The 13,672-nt window shown below is 40.1% G+C and overlaps 1 pseudogene; it reads left to right on the top strand.

Moving 5' to 3' along the window:
• The first annotated feature begins 10,875 nt into the window (after positions 1-10,875).
• Positions 10,876-12,488, top strand: LOC136393076 (copine-1 pseudogene; annotated as a pseudogene).
• The last annotated feature ends 1,184 nt before the right edge of the window (positions 12,489-13,672 follow it).

Raw genomic sequence — 13,672 nt, forward strand, 5'->3', positions numbered from 1 at the left:
TCTATTGAATTCCTGACACATGTTATGGGATCTCTTCATCCCCATTCATTTGGGTGTCCACAGGTTGTTATCTCAGCCTGCCTGCCACAAAACAGATATTTAATGCATATTAAATCAGTATATGAATGACAGCTTTCAACAAATGATGCATAGATGGGTGGAACAATAAATCAATGCCCCCCTCTCTCTCTCCCTCTCTTTCTAAAGTAAGTAAGTAAGTAAAAATTTTTTTGAGGAGTGAATAGATGTATACCCCTACTCTAAAATTCTGTTTCAGTACTATTTTATAAATCTTCAATTCTATCGTGACCTTTCCTTTTTACTATTCCTTTCATTTTTGTCTCATGTCCTGACATGTTTTATTCCTAAAAGCAGGAACAGATCAGTCATTAGAGGTTTTCAGTTGTAAGCAGAAGAAATGAACTCTTCTGTGTTGAGCAAAATGATTAAAAGTATAACAACCACAGAAAAGACCCCTTGAATATCAGGAGATAATTTGAAAACAACAGGAAAGCAAAAGACGTGGGCTCACAAGGAGCAAGCACGGGGTGGCACCTGGAATCCTAGCAGCAGGACGTAAGTGGCAGGCTCCTCAGCTCACGGTCGCTGTGGTGAGTCAATCCCATCCGTGGTCCTGTCCTACCATCAGTGTGTTCAGGACTCAAAGTCTCGGAGAGTGAGTCAGATCTGTCTAGCATTTGGTCATATACTCAAGCTATGTAGATCAGGGGGAGCCTTGACCATCAGTCTCCCAAGACTGCGGACAAAAAAAATTTTGAACACTATGACAAAAAAAAGGGAAAATGGGTTGTAATCATCCTAATTGCAGAGTATATTGCCAAAAGCAATAATATGAAATGAGGACACCTGGGCTCACATTTTAGTGTTTCTGTGACCTAGCTGTGAGACCTCTGCGTGCTGTTTTATATTCCTATAGTTCAACTGCCTCAGGTCTAAAATACAAGGCATACATGGATGCTCCTCTTATTTTGTAAGTAAATCCATGCCAGCAGCTTATGCCTGAATGGTGATAAGACCTGAATCACTTCCCCTGTTTAGAAGCATCACTAATGGATTAGCAGACCTGTGTCATGCACCTTTGCTGTCTTCCTTCTTATCCCTGCTCACCTTTCGCTGCTGACCCCCAATTCCTCTCCTTAGTCCTGCCCTTCCTTTGTACAGTTCACTCTCTTCTTTAAATTTTTTTTTGTTACTTAATGACTTTAGAGAGAGGAAATGGGGGAGAGAGAGAGTGAGAGCAATATCAACTTGTTATTCCATTTACTTCTGCCTTCATTGGTTGATCCTAGTATGTGCCCTGACCAGGGATTGAACCTGCAACCTCGGTGTATCGGGACAACACTCTAATGGAGCAGCCAGGCCAGGGCCAGTTCATTCTCTTCTGATACATGATATTCTGTATCTCAAAACCATCCATGAAGTGCTTTCGTAATTCCTTTTCACCAAAAAACAATACAGAATCTATTTGCTTCTACATTATTTTTTTTCACTAAGCAACTTTAATTGTCAAACAGACAGCAGCATTTTCCACCTATTTTTCCCACCCATAAAAAAGTTTAAAACAGTTCTCTTTTCTCTATTTTATCCAGAATAGACATAGAATTGGTTCAGGATAAAAAGTTGAGACATGCTTTCTTCCTACCTTCTTTACACTTTGTTTATATCAATACCAGCAATCATTTATTTTTTAATTCTCTCAACACTTATGTCAGCTGTAGCTAAACTGATTCTCTGGATTGCCAGCGAGCAAAATAAATTCTCACTCCTTTATCATATAATTTCCATTTTGTACTACCCATTGAGTTGAGTTCATCACAAAAGTAAAGGTATATAAGCTATAACCCCTACCCTGTAGGATCTTACATCTTAAGATTTTTGAAGAGAAATGAAACCCAACACCTTCTTAAAACACAAGAGTAAACACATGATGAATGCCATAGAACAGTAGCAACACAGTGTTAGCAGTTAAAGAAGAGAAATCATCTCCTCTCAGGGGAGGAGAGAAGGCTTCACAGAACATGGGAGTATTTGAACTAGGATCCAGGTAAAGAAGGAACTGGTCTTCCCATTCCACTTCTGCTTCCCAACAATCTACTTCTTAAATAGGAACAGGGATGAACAAGTCCACTGGTTCCCGCGTGCTCTCAGCCCACCCTTCCACTGACTTCTCAGTGTGCTAGGAATAAAACGTGCCTTCATACTACAGCTCACAAGGCTACACGAACAGGTTTGCTCTCCTCCTGTTCTGACATCTAGCATTTTCCAGTTGTGTGGGCCTTCTTTCTAAGTCCCAGATAGAGCAACGACCATTTGCTGGAGGACACCTGTTCTTTGCTGTTTTATGCCCAGAACTCTTTGTCCCAGATCTTTACATGATTTCACCCCAAACATCACAGCTTCGCTGAGGCCTCGCATGAACCCAACCCACATTAATGCACCTCCAAGACTCTCCTGCATCACTCCTGTTTGCTTCCTTCAAACGATTTAAAATTTTGTTTTTTCATTTGCTTATCTTTTAAATTTCTGCTTTCCCCTGACAAGAATTTTATTAATAGTTATTATTATATAATGCACTTTTATGTGGGAGAGTAATACTTCTATTTGACTTTAGTAATATATCTGATTTATTAACCTTATGATTTTATGAAATAACCAGTTTTAAAATTTCCTCTAAATATCACTTACAGCCTGACCAGGCAGTGGCAGTGGATAGAGCCTTGGACTGAGATACAGAGGACCCAGGTTCAAAACCCCGAGGTAACTGGCTTAAGTACGGGCTCATCTGGTTTGAGCAAGGTTCACCAGCTTGAGCCCAGGTCGCTGGCTTGAGCAAGGGGTCACTTGGTCTGCTGTAGCATATGAGAAATCAATCAATGTACAACTAAGGTGCCACAATGAAGAACTGATGCTTCTCATCTCCCTTCCTGTCTGTCCCTATCTGTCCCTCTCTTTGTCTCTCTCTGTCCCTGTCACAATAAATAAATAAATAAATAAATAAATATCACTTACAGAAATTAATAAAACAAAGATATGAATTTAACAAAGTAAATTTCCCCAAATTCTTTTTCTTTTTTAAGTGAGAGGAGTGGTGGTAGAGGGACAGATTTCCTTATGGCCCCTGACTGGAATTCACCCCAGCAACCCCTGTCTCGGGCTGATGCTTGACTCAGCTGAGCTATCCTCAGTGCCTGGGCCGACACTCAAACCGATCTAGCTACTGGCTGCGAGAGGGGAAAAGTGAGGGGAAGAGAAGCAGATGATCACTTCTCATGTGTGCCCTGACTGGGGATTAACCTGAGATGTCCGCACGTCAGGCCAATATTCTATACACTGAGCAAACTGGCCAGGCCCACCCAAATTCTTAAATATTATTTACAAAAAGAACACTTCTAAACACTATATTTTAGGTTACTTTCAATACCATATATACTTTTATAATAGGCAACACACTAATACAATGATTATAAAATTAATGAGTACATTTATTCTAACACTGGAATAAAAGTGCTCTATATTATTATTCTCCTTATTTTTTTATTTCTTGTCTTGTCTTCCTAGGTTTCCATTAAAACCTAGGTTTTCATTAAAGCCCCTGCATGGGGCTTTGAAACCTTACCAGATCTTTAAGGAAATGGTATCATTTCACATAACCAGGTTTCAGATTTGGGTTATGGAGTGTTTAATTCTTGGTTGAGAATTTTGAGGCTGCTAACAAATAGTAAATTATTTTTATATTAAATTTTAATCATTATATCCTGAGAATTTTAAACTTTACTTTTTATTTAAAAAAGCTTTACTTTTTATTTATAAAAGCTTTACTTTTTTTAGACTTGGTAGCTTTCTAAAAGTAAGGAATTCTTTTAAATTTTAGTCTGTCCATTGCCCTGTCATGTTGATGTATTAGTATGGTTTGTTTGTACTATTAAAATCGTTTGTATTTCTTATTAGTCTTTCATTATCATTAGTTAGATGATCAAGAATTGCCAACTCCTAGGAGATGAGGGATGGTGTCTGCATAGTCAGCTTTACTCTTTTGCACACTTGGTTAATTTATCATTTTAGAACACTCTGTTGAGCCCTCCTTTTACTTGATTATTGTGTGTGACCACTGAAGCTGACTAGCTGTGGACACTCTTGGAATCTGATTAACTGTAAGTGCTGATCAGGCTTTCCTTTGCTTGCTCCTGAATCTCCTTTTGCCCAGATAACTTGGCTTGCTTATGTACTCTGTGACGATCAAATAAAGTTCAAACCTAAACTTTATCAGAAGATGTTTAATTAATACTTTTTTATATTAACAATTTCTCATATATTCAGATTAATAAAATATTAAGCATATTCCATTAAATTTACTCACTTTTCTTGTGTATTATAATACCTTTTGGTTATCTTATATAATATAAACTTTTCTTGTTTATTATTAAGAACTTAGACTTTCCTGGATTCAATCTGTTTAGTTAACTATAACTGTAATAATAATAATTATCATTAATCTTACTTTAATGCTCAAACAGTATAAATTTGGCTATTAAGAACTCCTGTAATTTGTCTCCCTTTATTTCAACACTTTTTCTGACCCTTAAAAAATGAATGCTGTGTCTTGTAACACCCTTAAAGTTCAATTTCCTTATCTATAAAGTCATTAGCAACACACATATTCACAGGTCCATACTGATGCTCTTATGCCCTAGAGCTGGAACCATCCACCTTTGAAGAGTCCTCATCCTTATTGTAGTGTGCATGTACTTGTGTACATGTAGATTAGAGACCAAAATATGGATGCTAGAGGCTTTAAGTGGGATTTGGGTCACTTACAATAGTTGCAAAGTTGGTATTTATACTGTTGTTTTTATTTTTCCCACTCAACATGTCATATATCTGTATTGTTACACACATGTGCCAATATGCACACATAATATGACTAAAACTGTATATGATAAAATATATACCTAAGAAAGAATAAAAATATGTAAAAGCCTAAGACCAAGAAAGATTTTCAAACATTCAGAGGTAGATGGCTCTGGGAAGGTGGTGGCAGAGTTTCTTAGTGTCCCCACATCTCCCCATATAAGCAGGTACAGGAATGAGGCCAGCATAACCTAAAACACATGGACAACATCTATCACTAAACTAAAAATAGGTTAACTATATACTCCAAACTATAAGCAGGAGAAGAACAGCCATCATGACCAAGAAGAACCAATGTTGTCAGCAGAGATGTGAGAGAAAGCAGAGAAAAGACAAAGAGGGTCTGATGCTCCCAGAGCTAAAGGATACCCAAATTACCATCAAGTACTCACTGCTAAACTCATCAGGACAGTTTGAGGTTAGCTGCTAGACCTGGGGAAGAGATTTGCAGACCTTAATTCACAGAGTAAGCTAAGGAACCACGGTATGCAAGATGGCGCTGGAGATCTGGGCTTTGTGAACACTTAACAGTAATCAGCTACAATCTCTTCCAGTGTCAAATCCTGCATCAAGTAAAAAATACTGAGACTGGAACCCCACCAGGAAGAAAAGGTAAAGAGAAACCTTGGAGGGAAGAAAGGAACCAGTGTTAGCAGATCTCAGGAAAACATGAGCTTTTGCTTTAAACACATTTTGAAAATAAGCAGAAAAATGAGTTCTAGAGCCATGAATCTAAGAAAGCTATAGTGATCTGCCCCTTTCTAATACAGTAGTACCTTGAGATACGAATTTAATTTGTTCTGTAACTGAGCTCGTAAGTCAATCAACTCATATATCAAACTGCCGATACTGGACCCGTGCACCAACGCGCCAACTAGCGGCAGCTTTCCGAATCACGACTCATATCTTGGAATTTCGCTCAGATCTCGAACAAAAATATGGACCGAGTTGCAGCTCATATCTTAAAAAAATTTGTATGTTGGTCTGTTTGTATCTCAAATACAGGAAAATGTATATAATCTATGAAAGGCACAAGAGAAAAGGATTTTTATGATAAAGAAGTTTTTATAATAAGAAGGAATATGAGCAAAAAAATATCCTTACAGGCCATGAAGTCACACCAGGACAATCTGAACACAAAAATAGATAATAACAACGGTAGCCAAACTTTTCAAAGTGAGATAAAATGATTTTAGAAAGTTTTAATAGCTATGATACAATATAAATCTTAATTCTAAAAATTTGAAAATTGGATAATTGGAGAAGAGATAAAGATACAGGAATATTTAACTTTAAGCTCATAGAATGTAGAAAATTATTAACAATTCATTTCAAAATTTAGGAATAAGCCAGGAAGAAAATAAGAATGAAACAATAAACATGTAATACATGCTTTAAGAGAAACGTAAAGTGAAAAAGTTAACCTAAAGAACCAGCAGGATGATATTCTAAATAAGTGATAAAACTAAAAAAAAAGAGAAACATAAATTTTAAAAGAAATAAGGTATTAAAAGTATTTGAGAAACAGTGACAGTTATAGATAAGAGGTAAAGAGACCCTCAACATTACATAAAAGGCGATCCTGAGGACACACATGAAAGCAGTGGATGAGGACAAATAAGAGAAAATATAAATCAAGAAAATATTTCTGAAACAAAAGATGGCTTGATCCTACACGTTGAAAGGGCAACTGCGTTCCTGCTCATGAACCAGCTAATTCTACTTGGAGCATGTGTCTTTTTTGTAATACTTTGCCAAATGCAGTTGATAGAAACTAATACTTGCTACAAATGTTTTTGTCTTTCAACTTCTTCCCCTGAAGCTTTAAGTCTAGTAGGTACATTAACTTCTCTTTAATTTTTTTTTTCTGGTGACAATTGTACCATATGTTTTGTTACAACATGACATGGATCTCCATTTTTACAGCCTCAGATAAAATTATTCTCAGTGACCATCACCCAACCCCTAACCTAGTGCCACATACTCTTTTTTATTGTAGCACTGCAATTCTGGTACTAATACTGTATTAGCCAGCATCATGGCTATAATAATCCATGGTTATAATAATCCCCTAATCTCGGTGGTTTAAAAAAGAAGAAATGTGTGTCTTTATTGCAGGTTGGATGGAAACTCCACTTTATAGTTTTCTCTTTATTGCAGGTTGGCTGGAAACTCCACTTTATGGTTTTCTTGTTCTAGGACCTAGATTTCCAACTGGATAATTGCCAGTAGCCATGACAAAGGGAAAGAGAGTTACTGAGGTCTTTGGACCAATAATTAGCTGTTACAATTCAGAATTGATGCATGTCTTTTTAATAACTCATTTAGAAGCGCTAATAACATGGCCCTGTCTGAACACAAAGCTGTCAGGAAAAGTATTCCTATCCTGGAACTGTAAGGGGAATGAAACAGAAGTATTTATCAAACAGCACTAATGGCTTCCAACACAAACTGGAACAAATGCTATTGCATACTTTGATTTTATCAGCTAACAATATTTTAGAATTCTTCCCATCAGCACATGTTTACACCATTTTCCACAGCTGCATAGTAATCTGTTGTATAGCTATAATCATAATCTATTTAATCTTTCTGCCACTGGTGAATATTTCAAACTTTCTATCAATATTGCTATAGTGCACCGCTTTATATATAAATCTCTTTGAATAAGTGGAAGTATACCTTTAAGATATGAGAAAGAAAGGGATAGACCCTGACATCCCTTACAGCTAGGCTCTAGTGTTGTTTAAAGCTGGCATGGTATGCACAGTTAGGTTATATTGTTCTCCTGTTGGACATAAACAGTCTCATACCAACATCACACAGAGTCACTCTGAAGCCAGGATAAATCAGTCAACAAGACTGTGTCAGACAAAAACAAGGTCATGGTAAAACATCACAACAAATACCAAACAACTCTTCTTCTGCTTGATCAGACTGTTGCTTTAATAATTCCAGTTTTAGCCTCATTTTAGTCTGCCATGCCTGTAGATAAGATTGCGATAATCATAGTCTCAAATTTCTGACAGTACCCAATCCAGAGGAAAACTCCACTTCCTTAGGCTCTCCCCTGAATCATCAATTGAAGCCAAAATTCTTTAACAAGAAGTTAGAAATGACACTCTCTTGTTAAGACACCTCACAGTTTCCTGTGATATGTCTTCTCTCTCCCTCACTGTAATAAGTCCAACTAGTTCAATTACAGGTACATTTCTGGTGCTCTTTGACTGAAGGACATTCATTGACAGATGTATTATTTGAAGTCATATTGCTTAGTCATAAGGTAGTATGTTTTAATTTAGAGTGATTTTACCAATTGCTCTTCAAAAAGATTGTACAATTTATATACTCCTATTCAGGGTTCATGAAAGGGTCTGTTTTCTCACAGCTTTGCCACATTGCTTAGCACTGAAAAATAATGGCTGCTTCTTTTGACTTATTCTTTAATTATATTATACATTTCTTTAAGTATAACTGAAGTTAAGCAGCTTTTTAGAATTTTAACTCATTTTTCTTCTTTCTTTCTTCTTTCTTTCTTTCTTTCTTTCTTTCTTTCTTTCTTTCTTTCTTTCTTTCTTTCTTTCTTTCTTTCTTCCTTTTTTTAATTGCATGGGAAGTGGGAAGGTAGAGAGACAGACTCTTGCTAGTGCCCCAACCAAGATCCACTTGTCAAGCCTTCTATGAGGAGATGCTCAGCAACTGAGCTGTTTTAGCACCTGAGCTGCTTTAGCGAGGCCATGAAGCTATCCTCAGTGCTAGGGGCCAACTTGCTAAAGCATTTGAGCCATGGCTGCAGGAAAGGAAGAGAAAGAGAAGGAGGAGGAGGAAGGATGGAGAAGTAGATGATCACTTCTTCTGTGTGCCCTGACCAGGAATCAAACCCAGGACATTCACATGCTGGGCCAACGCTCTGCTGCTGAGCCAACCAGCCAGGGCTTGTTCTTGTATTTCAGGTCCTTGCAACAAATGCCTTTGATTCTCACACTTTTCACACTGATAATTTCACATCTTTTGGCACTATCTTTTCTTAACAGTTTCCCTCCAAATTAGGTGATTAGCTTTCAGTTTCCTTATTGGTTTTCTTTGAACCTGGTGGATTACCATTGGGACTCTGAATCTATTTCTTTTTCCCTACAACAGTAATCCCTAAAGAAAATATGGTGAAACTACCCTTTGCCAGCGTCAGCTATGTATTATTATGGAGCATTGGTTGAGGAGAAGCCCTGGAACTCTGAATAGCTTAAGTTAAATGGTAATACCATATTTTGGCCATAGTCCAAGTTAAAGCCCACAACTTCATTGGACATAGTTACATACAAAGAGACACTTTTACACACTTTTTGGAGGAAGAGAAATTTACTCTATCTTCTGCAAGAGCTAAAGAATTTCTTCCTTGTCTTAGTAGGTACAAAGCAAAGTTTTGAAGCCTGGAACACAGAAGCTACTATCAACTCTGATGGACAAGAGTGAATCTACTGTCACCATGTGCAGCCTGAGGATGAAGCAGACACTGGGGAAGGCTGCGGGAAGGAGGGGAGAGAAATGATGCTGATATCATTTGAATCGCTGGATCCAGCCCTGCCTGAACCTCGTTTGCATCTGCATTTTTTTTTTCATTTACATAAGACAGTAAATATCTTCCCCTATAAAAAGCCAATTGGATTTGAATTTTATGCCACATGCAGCCAAAGAATTGCTGACATTGATTAACTTTTATTTTCTGTCTGTTATCTTTTGTATTCTAATTTCATTTCACTGTAAGTTAAATGTTGCACTTGGTGGGTTACAACCTGATTCTGGCTTATAGCTAATTTCCTTTTGGACTACCAGAATAACCTACAGCATATATTTTTCCTTAATGTGAATAAACTGCCAACATTTAAAAATTTAAATTTCCATAAATATGCACTTTTTGTCAACACTGAGCCCACAATTCCAACTGGCTAGAACTAAGCAGCAACTACAATATTGAAACGAGTACATTGGTTCCAGTTTTCCAGTTCCCATCCCTTTACTGCCTTCCATGGGGCATATGCCCCTTGTTTATTTTCCTGTGTGGCCCCCCTGGGCTTTTGAGTTTGTGATCCTGATCTACAGCATGGTAGGTAATGAGAATAAAGACAAAGAGTGAATCCTGGCTTATTCCTAAGTAGAATAAAAAAAACAATGACCCATATAGGCCATCGTCACTACTTTGACTAATCTCTGTTTGTCTTTCTCAAAGTATCCAGGGAGTTGCCATTCCTACAGAGTGTACTTAATTACAAATAAATTGAAAAATTAAGAATTGCTTTCTCAAAACTTGTGAAATGGAAAGACAGTTATTGTAAGAAGATTTAAAGTTATTTTCTTCTGCTTAATTTGATGCCTTATATACATAAAAAGCCATCTCATAATTAAATGCTGCTTTATGAATGTGCTAATGGTGGCATAAAGCTTTTTAAATATAAAAATATCACTCCATTCTTATCTCCAACACATTCTGCTTTATATAAATCCAGCATGACTGAGTCTAAACGACAGTCAGAGGTACACTTTAGTTCTCCAAAGAAAGGCTTCACTAACAAGCAAATGTAATTGCAAGATGTTATCAGCCCTTCCAAGCAAGAGAATAAAATTAGTCCAAGTCTGGTGACCCTCTGGAAGGATTGGTTGCCCTCTCTAAGTCAGAGGGCATAGGGATATTTTCTAAGAGAATTCTGTCCCGATAAAGACCAGACACCCTGAGTCCTGGTGGATGGAACAGCGTTATACAGATAAGAGCTTTCTTTTTAAAATAAGAAAGAAAAATTAAAATAAAACTCAGTGAAGCGGCAGAGGAGGTAGTGGCTGCCGTTGTCTGCGGGAAGCTGTTTGCACAGGCCTGTCTGCCGCGGGGTGGAGGCGCTCGCAAGGGGGGGAGGGTGTAACTCAGGTCTGGGTTCGGGTGCAGCGCAGTTTTCCCCGATGGCCCACTGTGTGTCCTTCCTCGTTCAGCTGTCCATTTCCTGTGCCCACCTCATTGACAAGGGTATCGGCTCCGAGTCTGACCCACTCTGCATCCTTTCACAGGATGTGAGAGGGGGCAGCTGGGCTGAGCTTGGCCGAATTGAGTGAGGACAGAACTGCTCGAGCCCGGAGTTCTCCAGGACTCTGCAGCTTGAGTACCACTTTGAAACGCTCTAGAAGCTCCGATTTGGTGTCTTTGACATAGACAACAAGACACCTGGGCTGGGGATGATGCTTTCCAAGGAGAGGCCGAGTGTTCCCTGGGACAGACTGTATCCAGCCAGGTACTAACTCTGCCCTTGATGCTAAAGGCTGGGAAAGCTGCTGGGCAGGGGACCATCACGGTCTCAGCTCAAGAGTTGAAGGACAGTCATGTAGTGACCATGGAGGTGGAGGTCAGAAACCTAGATAAGGACTTCCTGGGGAAAGCGGATCCGTTCTTGGAGTTCTTCCTCCAGGGTGACGGGAAACGGCACCTGACATACAGATCAGAGGTAATCAAACACCACCTGAACCCTACGTGGGAGCGCTTCTCTGTCCCTCCCCAGCGTTTCTGTGGGCGACACCACGGCACACCCATCCAGGTGCGATGCTCAGACTATGACAGCGACGGTTCACACGGCCTCACTGGTACCTTCCACACCGGCTTGGCCGAGCTGCAGGCAGCCCAGCTGAATCTGAATGCATCCACCCTGAGAAACAGCAGAAAAAGAAAAGCTACAGGAACTCTGAAACTGTTCGTGTCAAGATTTGCCAGGTAGAAACAGAGTATTCATTCCTGGACTATGTGATGGGAGGCTGTCAGATCAACTTCACACTGGGCGTGGACTTCACAGCTCCAATGGAGACCCCCCTCGCCGGACTCCCTGAACTACCTGAGCCCGACAAGGGTCAAGGAGTGCCTGACAGCGCTGTGGAGTGTGGGCAGCGTGGTTCAGGACGATGACTCGGACAAGCTATTCCCAGCATTTGGATTCGGGGCCCAGGTGCCCCCTGACTGGCAGGTCTCTCACGAATTTGCCTCCAAACTTCAACCCCAGTAACCCCTACTATGCAGGAATCCAGGGTATCGTGGATGCCTACCGTCAGGCTCTGCCCCAGGTTCGCCTCTATGGCCCTACAAATTATGCGCCCTTCATCAACCACGTGGCCAGGTTTGGAGCCCACGCTGCGCATCAGAGGACTGCTTCGCAATACTTTGTGCTGCTGACGCTGCCGTGACCGACGTGGAGGCCACACGCGAGGCTGTGGTCTGGGCCTCTCACCTGCCCAGGTCCGTAATCATCGTGGGAGTGGTCAGTGCTGACTTCAAGGCCATGGAGCAGCTGGATGCTGATGGGGGACCCCTGCGCACACGCGCCAGGGAGGGAGCCGCCCCTGACATAGTGCAGTTTGTGCCTTACCGCAGCTTCCAGAGTGCCCCTCTGGCGGCACTGGCGCAGGCTGTGCTTGCAGAAGTCCCTGCGCAGCTGGTCTTCTACTTCAAGGCCCAAGGGTGGGCCCTATGCATGCCACTTCCACCCCCAGCCATGGACCCCGCACAGGGCCCTGCACAGGCCCCTCAGGCCTAGAGTCACTTGGAGGGTAGGTTATGGCTGGTCCTCAGCCCTGTGTCCCCAACATCTGTATGTACAAGCGCCCACCCCTGCACACACCCAGTGCCAGCACTTTATATTTTATACTTTATACTTGCTCCTGCTGTTGCTGCTCTTGATCCCACCCTCTTGCCCGTGGAGCCCTCATTCAATAAAGATCAATATGGCAAAAACAAACAAACAAACAAACAAAAAACTATCACACTTAAAACTTTGTTTTGGACTGATAGCATTTGAATAATGTATAACTCTAGTAAGTATCTTTTTAAGTGTATTATTATTATTATTATTATTGATTCTAGAGAGATAGGAAGGGAGAGAGAGAGAGAGAAACATGGATCTGTTCCTGTATGTGCCTTGACCAGAAATTGAACCAGCAGTCTCTGCACTTGAGAACAATGCTATAACCAACTGAGCTATCCAGGCCGGGCTCTAGCAAGTATCTTTAATATATACAGTCTAACATTAAATGTAAAAATGTATACTTTATTAAATATTCTATAAATAAGTTATTAATGTCATTCATGTGTTATTTTCAAGAAGAAAACTGCCTGACCTGTGGTGGCACAGTGGATAAAGCGTCGACCTGGAAATGCTGAGGTCGCCGGTTCAAAACCCTGGGCTTGCCTGGTCAAGGCACATATGGGAGTTGATGCTTCCAGCTCCATCTCTCCTCTCTCTCTCTCTCTCTCTCTCTCTCTCTCTCTCTCTCTCCCTCTCCTCTCTAAAATGGATAAATAATTTAAAAAAAAAAAAAAAAAAAAAAAAAAAGAAAACTATGTGTTTATTTCCTTAAATTAAAATTCAAATTAAAGACCTACAAAATCTGTTTAGCATTCAGAATCTAATTCTTCCATTGATGAGTTTGAATATAGAGTTGAAAATGATGAATAAGAAATATGAAATTAAATGCTACTAAATCATAATAATACCTACTAGTACTGAGTGCTTATAAAATGCCAGGCATGGTATTAAAAACTCTATATGTGGCCCTGGCAGGTTGGCTCAGTGGTAGAGCGTTGGCCTGGCGTGCAGGAGTCCTGGGTTCGATTCCCGGCCAGGGCACACAGGAGAGGTGCCCATTTGCTTCTCCACCCCTCCCCCTCTCCTTCCTCTCTGTCTCTGTCTTCCCCTCCCGCAGCCTAGCCTCCAGTGGAGCA

This window comes from Saccopteryx leptura, chromosome 2 (assembly GCF_036850995.1).
Source record: "Saccopteryx leptura isolate mSacLep1 chromosome 2, mSacLep1_pri_phased_curated, whole genome shotgun sequence".
NCBI lineage: Eukaryota > Metazoa > Chordata > Mammalia > Chiroptera > Emballonuridae > Saccopteryx > Saccopteryx leptura.